Genomic DNA, 10,569 nt, shown 5'->3' with positions numbered 1-10,569 from the left:
TGAGAAATTACAGCCTTGGTTCCAAGGCAGCCTACCCTGACCTCAGAGAAGGTGTGTGCCTGGTCAGGCCTGACTGGGAAGGAGGGAGCCAGGCATAAATCACTTGGGAAGAGGCCAAGGCTTCATGGGAAAGGCCTCCTCACACTTTTACTCTGCCAACTCATTTTCAAACAAACAAAAAAGTAAATAAAAATAAAAAATACAATCAGGAGATATGAATATTTAGTGCATAAAAAACTAATTATATGGCAATAAAAAAACTCAAAGAAATAAAAAGCAAACACTTGAACCAGCTCAGGTAAGGAGCCTGCTTCACCAGGAATTCAGAATGAAAACCTACTTGTGTAGAGGTAAACACATTCCCAAGTTGGCAGTAAGACTCTTACTGCTGAAATGTGACCCCAGGAGGGCTCATTCCCTGGGTCCAGGGGGGACACCTAATGATTTATCTCTCAGAATCCACCATTCCATGACCTATGGGTTTTCTTAATAAGAAGATTAAAATTAAAAAAAATTCTAAAAGAAGAAAGGGATACACTCAAATATATTAAAAATGAAACTCCTTCCTGAAACTGCAATAGGGTTCAATTAGACTGCTCTACCTCAGGATAAATGTCTGCAGTCTTTTCAAAGGAAAATGAATTCACATACAGGAAATATTATAAGGAAAAACAAATGACCTCACAAATGAATTAAACATGAGAAAATTACTGAAAACTTTCCCAAGAACATTGAAATACACAGAAAATAATTCATGCAAATGATATTTAGTAAAAAGAAATATATGGTGACATGGAAATAAACCAGGATAGACAGGTGTGAGACATAAACACACATATATGGACAGCCAGAGCTGATCCAGACATTGCACTGGAATTTTCTAGTAATTTAAATTTATTCATAGTCTATAACCTGACAATGTTTTTCCAATGTGTACAACATTTATGAAGTGTACTCACTTGAGTGCCAAATTAAAAAAAAATAATAATGAAATTACCAAGAACAAAAAGTTAAACTGGAAACAAGTGAGGTTTCTGAAACAGGAACACGGAAGGGATCTGGGAAACCTACAGCCTCAGACAGCATTAGGAGTCTAGCCAACTGAGGCAGAGAATCCCTACAATACAAGTTACAGCACCACAGTGGTAGAGCACTAATGGTAATACATTCAGTATTGAAAACTCAACTAAGACAAAACCAAGTAAAATTCTGCTTCCTCGTTGATGGTAAACTATAAGGAATGACAGAAAGAATTGGCACTGAACTTATCTCCAGGCAGAGGTAGGGAAGGGCAGTGAGAGAAGGCAGCCGGCCCAGGGCCATTCACTTCTATTTAGATGGGGACATATAGGTGTTTAAATTCATACTAAACTGAGCATTTAAAAAATTATTTTTTTAAATTCATACTAAACTGAGAATTTAAAAAAATTATTTAAGTGGGACACAATGGCTCATGCCTGTAATCCCAGAGGCTCAGGAGGTTGAGGTAGGAGTATCAAGGCTTCAAAGCCAGCCTCAGAAACTTAGAGATTCCCTAATTAACTCAAGGAGATCTTGTCTCTAAATAAAATATAAAAAATGGCTGAGGATGTATCTCAGTGGTTAAGAGCCCTTGGGTTCAGACTCCAGATTGGTCAAAGGGGAGGGAGAGGAGGGGAGAGGCTGTGGGGATTGGAAAGAAAGTGGAACAAGATGCGTAGCATTACCTTAGATAGATAATTGCACAAATGGTTTGACTCTACTTCATGTACAACCAGGGAAATGAAAATGTGTGCTCCATTTGTGTACAATAAATTGAAATGCATTCTGCTGTCATGTATAACTAATTAGAACAAATAAAATTAAACAACCATGAGTGGATGATAAAGTGTGTAGAATCTTAACATTTACAAACTATGTAAAACCTGGAATCATTGACTGTTCAGAAACTACACAGATGGATCATGGGTGGTGGTGAGCAGATAAAAGAGAAAAGAGATAAATCTGCATTGTTCCCGTAGCTCCCCATTCCACCTGTCTCTGAGGAAAGGCTGAGCTTGATGAGATTCTGAGCCAGGTTAGTGCTGGTAGCAGATTCAGTGATGGTGAGCTGCTATCAGTAAATCTTCCACTGGGCTCACAATATTCACCTGTGCTCCAGACATCTGAAGGATCTCATTTGTTTTGGCACCTTGACACCTGATTTTGCAGCCATTCAAGTTGTTTGGGACACTGAGTTTATGAGTAGCCTGACCAGGTGCATGCAAACCTGCTGGATGGCCTTTCACATCTGAAGAGCTGGATTCAATGCTGCTGAATCAGGTGGAACATGGGTCATAAGACAATGAAACTGTTGCATTGCCAACTTGTGCGGCTTGGTCAAGGATAGTTAGGGAATGACAGACTGTCCTTGAGTGGCACAGGTCTCTAGAGGGGTCCCTTTATGTCAAGGTTGAGACACATGGTTGAGGTGCTGTGGGAAAAACTTGCACTCTCACTGCCTGTGCTGTACCCTGCAAAGAGGACTGCAGAAGGTGGCATCTTGGGCAGTATGTGATGAAAAAACATGTTTGGGGACTTCAAAATGACTATGCACATCTGTTTGACACATTCAGTGATGGATTGTAGCATGCCTGTGATAACAAAGGCCTACTCAGCTGCATTGGGTAGCATGTCCTTGCCACCTGGGCCTGAGCCCTTGTGCTCTCTTGAATCTCCATCCCATAACCACCTTTTCCAATGAGGGAGACACACACTGACTAGTAGGGACCACCAGGCTCAGAGTGACTGAGGTCTTTTAGCAGCTGTGCTGTTGTTCAGAGAGTTGCTGATGTCCTCTTCCAGCTTGTCAATAACAAATTTTAAAGGTGGCATTAGTGCGCCCAGCCAATGTGACCATTCTCTCAGGACAATTCCCTCTGCAACATTCATATGTGCAGCACTCTCCTCCCACATCTTCTTAACTGACTCTCCTTTCAGAAAGATACTGCCATCTTCCTTTCCACACATAAGTAGCTGAATGTTGTGACACTGAATCCTCCTTTAATCCCACTGGTGTCCATGTTGAGCAGAGTCCTAGAGAATTGAACTTTGAGTGCTCAAGACTATGATATTAGTGGGGGGTGAAAGCCAAAACCTGCAGGTGTGGTGCCACTGACGGGGAAAAAAAGAGATTGGGCAGAAAGAGGAAGGGGGGAAGCTTGGAATAAAGAATAAAGGAGCACAGAGGAGAAAGGGGGTGGAAGAGGAAGAGGGGGTGAGGAAGGAAGGAACTGGATTAAGAAAAGGATGAATAGAAAGGCAGGTAGAAGAAAGAGAGTGGAGGAAGAGGGGATGAATCAGGAGAAAGCAGCGGAGAAAGCAGGTAGAGGAAAGAGAAGGGGGCAGGAGGAAGGGGGAGAGGAAGAGGAGGTGGAGGAGAAGGAAAAGGAGGGAAAGAGCATTGGAGGAGAAGGGGTGGAGGGGAAGCGAGGAGAAGGAAGACAGGACTGAAGGAGGGGAGCAGAGAGGGGTGGAAGAGTAAAAAATGGTGCAGGTGTAAGAGTGAGTATGGTGGAATTAGAGGCATAAATGAGGAAGAGGGGTTAGAGGAGGCTGGCGTGGAGGCAGAGGAGGAAAATGTAGGAGGAAGGTGAGAGAATGAAAGTGGAGGAGGAAAAGAAAAAGGGTGAAGGAGGAGAAAGAGGAGAAGAAAGGTCTTGTAAGAAGTAGAGGAGGGGAGGGGAGGTGGTGGGGGAGGAGTAAGAATGAGAAGTAGAGGAGGAAGAGTGTGAAGGTGGAGGTGGAGAGGGGGAGAAGGAAGTGGGAAGGAGGAGGAAGGAAACAGAGGTAGAGAAAGGGTGGAGAAGTAGGAATACTGTGAACAAGGGATGAGGAGTATAGCAGGAAGGAGAGAGGACAGAGGAAGAAGAGGGAAGGTGGAGTAGAAAAAACTGGAAGGAGGAAGGGATTGGAGGAGGGGAGGAGCAGGGATGCAGGTGGAGGAATTAGTATGGGGGAGTTAGAGGGGTGAAAGAAGAGGGGGAGGGGTTGGAGGAGGAGGAGTTATAGGAAGAGGGGGTAAAGACAAAGGAGGAGGAGAAGGAGGAGGAGGGGTAGAGGCAGAGGAGGAGATAGAGAAGGAGGGGTAGGACAAGGGGAAAAAAACTGGGGCAGCAGAGGTGCTCATGACTGCTACCTTTGCTGGTCTGGGATAAATATATATATTTTAAACTGCACCCAGATAGAGATAATTTACATGCAAAGAAATATCCTAAGTAATCTGGGCACAGTAGCACACGCCTGTAATCCCAGTAGCTCAGAAAGCTAAGGCAGAAGTCGAAGCCAGCCTAAGCAAAAAGTGAGGCACTAATCAATTCAGCGAGACCCTGTCTCAAAATAAAATACAAAAATAGTGATGGGGATGTGGCTCCATGGTCAAGTGTCTCTAATTTCAATCCCCGGTACCAAAAGAAGAAACAAACAAACAAACAAAAATATATATATATGTAATACACACACACACAATACACACACACTAGCTAGGACTAATCAATGCCAAGCAACATTATTTATGCTCCCATTTGATAGGCCCAAATCATGGAAAATATTTGATGGACTGTTTTTTTTTCTTTTGTTGTAGTTGTTTTGTTTTGTTTTTACACTCTGGATAATAAATCAATACTTTCTTTACATTCTTATAAAAGACCTTATAAACAGAGGATACTGCCACACACACGTGCCACCAATTTTCACCAGGGAACAAAATTACAGTCATTTTTCTATCCAATTGCATTAAAGAATCTTGTTGAAATTCTTCAAATAAACATGCTGATTAGGATCATAGTGTCACTGTAAGTGGAATTTTAAAAGTAGTGTTCTAGTTCATAGCCCACTCATCACTCAGGAAGCAGTTTAGCACAGAGGATGTCACTTTGACAGACACAAAGCGAATTGTGGATGCATGCTTATAGGATTTTAGATATCACTTTAAGTGTAGGAAAGTGAAAGTGAGTGGCACTGGACAAAGGTCACAACAAATAGTTTCAAATCTGAGAACATAGAGGGATGAATATATTGAGGTGAGGTTTGAAGTGTCATAGGGCAAGTCGTGGTGAGCCAACTCTTGTTTTCAAAAGCAGACTGATGGCTCAGATATATAAAAAAAAAATGTGTCACCAGGAAAACAGTTAACTGAGTTTTCTCAATCAAATTGTGAAAATAGTTTTTCTTTTTTCAGTTAACTTCATCAGCACAAATTTATTAGGAGAAATGATAATTTTGAGGCACATATTCTCAAGACTGTGTATTGGCTATTGTCCATCCTAAGTTGAAGCATGGACCATTTCTGACAATAAACAGATTGACTCAGACCTGCACCAAGGCTGGCTGTGTCACTACTGCTTCTCAGCCTTCCCTTTCTCATCAATTGACCCCACCAGTGTGAAATAGAACAGCCCTGTTAGTAACAGCACAGGAGACTGAAGGAGGAAAACCAAGACTTCCACAATTAAAGAAGGTATTGGAAGTTGCCCCGGCTCCAAAGACTAACTTCCCCATCCCCCGAGAAGAGCTGCCCAATGGTGAGCCCTGCTGACTCACATGATCCTTACCCCCAATCAGAAAGCACCCTGTGCCAACTGTCAAATCGTTAAACCGTTAAACTGTCATAACTGTCAAACCACCCCTGGCTCTATAAATATGCAGAGCTGTTCCTCTATAAATGGGCATTTTCTCCAATAACGAGCCTGAGCCTTGTTTGACTTTCATTGGTGCCAAAACCGGGAGGGGGGAATGCCTCGATGCTCGAGGGCACCCTCTCTCAAGGCTTGCCATCCTTGTCCACTCTTTTGAGTGCTGCTACTACTCACACAACACTGGCTCTTCAGTAGGTGAGTTCCCCTATCGGGTATCCAACTTCAGATGGGCTGTGCAGGGGCTTTGACCATGATCATCTATCTGGAAAACCTCTGACGCCCAATCTGGAGGAGAGAACACACCCCACTATGACCTTCAGGGTCATGGTGGACTCTATAAAGCCCAGTTCATGAGCGGTAGTTCCTGAGGGGTGGAAGAACAGGCACTCCCCTCTCTCTCTTTCTTTCTCTCTTTACCACCCTTGTCCCTCTCCTGACCTATGGGGGCCTCTTCTTCCCTCCCTGCAGACTCACCCTTATTAAATTCTGCACACAAGATTGGCCTTATTATCAATTACACAATCAAATTCAATGGCCCCCAGGAGGATCCCTAGATCCTGCAATTCTCAGAGATCTGAGAGAGCTCGAAAAAGTGGAAGGAGATCCCCTATGTTGAGGCTTTTCCTCTTCTTCCTTCTCACCCCGACCTATCCATAGATGAACCCCCTCCCTAATGACCTCCCCTGTCAACTCCATCCTGCCCCTCAGGTGCTCCTCCTGACTCGGCTGACACCTTTAGTCCCCCCAAATCTAGGTCCCGCTCTCTAGTTCCACAAACCATGGCCCCCTTAAGAGAGGTTGCTGGACCTGAGGTCATTATCCGGGTACATGTCCCATTCTCTATGAATGACCTCACACAACTCGAGTGAAGGTTGGGCTCATTCACAACAGATCCAACCACTTACACTTACATAAGAGAGTTTCAATGGGTCCTCCAGGCTTATAGCCTCACTCACCATTATATATATATATATATATATATATATATATATATATATATATATATATATATATATATATATATATGCCACAGTCTCTGGCTGGGCACAAATCACGAGCCACCACACAGCTTGTAGATTCAAACAGCAATTCTTTATTCCCGATCTCACACTGGCCTTCTACAAACACGTTCTGGGGAAATCCACGTTCTCTGCCCAAATCCCCCACTCCTGGGCTTCTGTCTCCCAAATATATTGTCTGACCCTAAGAACTCAAGAAGAACTCAGCAGCAGGATACGCCCTATTCTAAACGGGGAACACCCTAATCTCCTATTATGCTAAACCGCCCTATTCTAAAGGGGGAACACCCTAATCTCCTATTACGCTAAACCGGGGACACCCTAAACACGGATCCACCCTGGTCCTTGAGCAAGGTCACCTTTCAGGAGTCCTTCCACTAGACAGCATGGGAGTAGCTGGCAAGGAAATTGTCATACCTACTTGGCTGATGGCTCCCAGCATCTCCCCCCTTCTGATTAATTAAACAACAAGTAATGTGGCTTAAGGACCGTGCCTGGTAGGTTGTCCAGTTCAACATATGGTTCATACCTGTCATTGGAAAACTGACCTTTAGGCGTCAGCCTCTTGTCTTAGGTTGATACCACTGCAACTGGATCATACCTGTCACTGACTACCGGTCCAGCATACAGCCATACTTGTGGATAGGTCTATGCACCAGTGGGGGGGGGGTGAGGTTCTTTGCCTCACCTCTGTTGGCCCCCAAATTTGGCCTTGGTGCCAGTGGGGGAGTGAGGTTAATGTGGCTTAAGGACCGTGCCTGGTAGGTTGTCCAATTCAACATATGGTTCTTACCCGTCATTGGAAAACTGACCTTTAGGCATTAGCCTCCTGTCTTAGATTGATACCATTGCAATTGGATCATACCCGTCACTGACTACTGGTCCAGCATATAGCCATTGGCCCCCAAATTTTAGATCATCACTAGCAGAAGGGAGGAGGATACAGAAATGCCATGACACCAAGCCAATTGACAGTTCCTTTGGAAAAATTGCATCACTGGTGACACCATCAGCAAAGATATGCCAGCATTACCACAATTTGCTGTACCAAACAATAGTTACATAGTCCAGGCAAGTTCTGTAAGCAGTTCAAAGTGGAGGAATCTATCAATATGTCTGTCTCCTCCTAAAGTTCGTTTTCCTCCCAAAGTAAGTTGACTCCTTGATTGAGCATTACTTGTTGAGTTATATTCATTGATGCATCAGTTTATACAGTTTTCGGTGATATCTATCATAGAAGCTGTAGTTTGTCTTCACTGGCACTGGGATTAAGATAGGAATTCTGGCAATGATGCTAAGGAGACATTATCCTGAAAAGAATTATTAAATATAATGAAAAGGAAAGGTGAAAGTAAACAAACAGATCTGTTAACCTCCTTAAAAAACAATCCTTAACAGCTGTTTACCTGATTTAAATTAGTAAACAAGCAGATCTGTTAACCACTTTTAAAAACAATCCTTAACAGCTGTTTACCTAATTTAAATTAAGCCATTTAAATCACGTGAATAAAAAAAATAATTTGGATCCATTTTCTCATGAGCGCTCCTCATATATGAAATATGGACATACGCACACACAGACATACAACACAAAACACAAATGTGCAAACAAACGTACAACACATAAGATAATAATAAAGACCTTGTAGCTTTACCTAGATGAAATCTCCATTGCAATGTTTAAAAACTCCACAGTCAAAAAATAAAACTGATCAAAAAAACATTAACCTAGGTTTGTATGAGCTCAAAAAATAAAAATAGAACCTTATGATGTGGAAAAATGCAATAATAAAATAGATATTGAAAAAAGCATCCTGGTAAATCACTGTTGCAGATGTAAGAATGGCCAAGCTGGAGTTCTGGATATCAGCTGTTATGGATTTGAGTCAAATCATCTTCTTTTCGATCTGTAGAAATCGTTTTAGTTAGTCTTTCTGGAATCCAAATCGGCTGTTGTTCTCCCTGTGGAAACACACAAACAGAGCCCTGATTCCAGACAATCACTGGGTTAGGACCTTTCCATTGTCCTGTTAGAATATCTTTCCAAAGTACTTTAGGCTTATGTACATTTTTTGGTTACATATGCCTTTCCGCAGCACTAAGTCCTGATGAATCCAAATTTAAAAAGTTTAGAGTAAAAAGCGTTATTTTAAGTTTATCTTTGGGGGATATATACCCCTTTCCAATTCCCTCTTTTTGCTTTAATAAGTACGTTTGTATCTAATAGTTGTCTTAGCTTTTTGCATTTTCTATCTGAAATACTTTACTTGACATATTCAATCATTTTTTATCTTACTTCTATCTTCTAGTTTTTTTTTCCTAAGGTTTATATATCATAATATATTGGCTAATACTCTCCTTCTTGAGGAATGTACCAGAGTCTGGGAACTTGCCAGAGCCCATGCAGATGAAACTCACCAAATTAATCCCAATCACCCTCCGGGGCCACTTGCTGCCCCAGATCAAACTCCCGACTGCGATTATACACAAGCTGGCATACAGAGTAGGGACTGATTCTCCGCATGAATTATTGCTGGGCTCAAAAAAGCAGCATGTAAGGTCGGCAATTTCCAAAAATTACAGGAGATAATTCAAAAGTGAGAGGAGACCCCATCAGAATTTCTGGATCAGCTTACGAAAGCCCTTCAGCAGTATACTAACCTAGATCCCAAAACCCCTGATGGCCGTCATGTCCTTATGACATATTTACTCTCACAGAGCTACTCCAACATCCGGGCCAAACTAAAAAAGCTTGAACAAGGCCCTGCCATCCCCCAGACTGAGATCTTAGCGGTAGCCTTTAAGGTTTTTCACAACTGGTATGAGGAAATTGAGCGCCGCAAGCACACGCCGAACACAATAAATTTCAAAAAATTTCAGATGCTTGCCCAGGCCCTGCAGGGTGCTTCCTAGGGTCGCCACCCATCACTGCAGGTCAAAACCCCCTGCTTCAAGTGTGGCAAGGAGGGACATTGTGCACCACGCACTCCGCATACCCTATGCTCTAAATATCAACAAGAAGGTCTTTGGGGCTCTGACTGTCCTAGATCCCATAGGAGGCCTATGGCCAAGGAACCTCCAACCTTCTGGGCATGGCAATCGATTGATGGAGCCTCGGGTCCTTGTCCCAAGCCATAACAAGACAGGAACCCAGGGTGTGGATTCAGGTGAGTGGGCGCAAGGTTGACTTTCTGCTGCACCCCTCCCCTGACTCAGGCAATGGCAAGGCCCTACTGAGGTGGATGGCGCAAGGCGTCCATCCACTGGAGGAGCACAGTATGTTTCTGGGAATGGGCTGATTTGTTTTTATATTTCTTTAATAGGTATAGTTGCAACTTCTCATATGACCATTAAGTATGAAGGAGAAAAAACATGACATTCCCAATTAATGCAACTACTTCTAAAGAATAGATCTGTTTGCTCTAAATGCAATGATTCAGCTGTGGAGAGTAAATTGTTAATGTCTAATGAAAAACTCCCTGTATTCCTGTCAGGGAAGTTTTTGAGAAATTAAATTAAAATCTAGAGAAGAAAAATTAATGTTAAGAAGACAGATTAGTGCTTAGTACTGGGCAACATATTCTTGTTCCTGTGCACAATAGTTTGTGCTCTTACTCTTGTTTGATTAAAATTAATAACAATTCAACCACTTGCGATAACCATGGCACCGGTTCCAGTCAGTAAGTCAAGAAAGAATAGTCAAGATATAGGCCAATAGTTTGGGACATTTGTAATTATTATTAAAAGTTAACTAAGCAGAAACAGCTCAAAGCAAAACACGAACTGAAAGTACAAATGTTTGCTCATGCATAAGCCAAGATACATTCTTCTATTCTGATTGTAGCTAGGTAATATTTTGTTTCTTTGAATTATGATTCCTGTTTTGTAACCACAAA

The 10,569-nt window shown here is 42.4% G+C and overlaps 1 pseudogene; it reads right to left on the bottom strand.

Annotated features, from left to right (window-relative positions):
• Positions 1-1,921: 1,921 nt before the first annotated feature.
• On the bottom strand, positions 1,922-3,041 carry LOC143641706 (poly(rC)-binding protein 2 pseudogene; annotated as a pseudogene).
• Positions 3,042-10,569: the final 7,528 nt, after the last annotated feature.

Source organism: Callospermophilus lateralis, chromosome 5, assembly GCF_048772815.1.
Source record: "Callospermophilus lateralis isolate mCalLat2 chromosome 5, mCalLat2.hap1, whole genome shotgun sequence".
In the NCBI taxonomy this organism is placed as follows: Eukaryota; Metazoa; Chordata; class Mammalia; order Rodentia; family Sciuridae; genus Callospermophilus; species Callospermophilus lateralis.
This window is presented reverse-complemented; position numbering and strand designations above follow the sequence as displayed.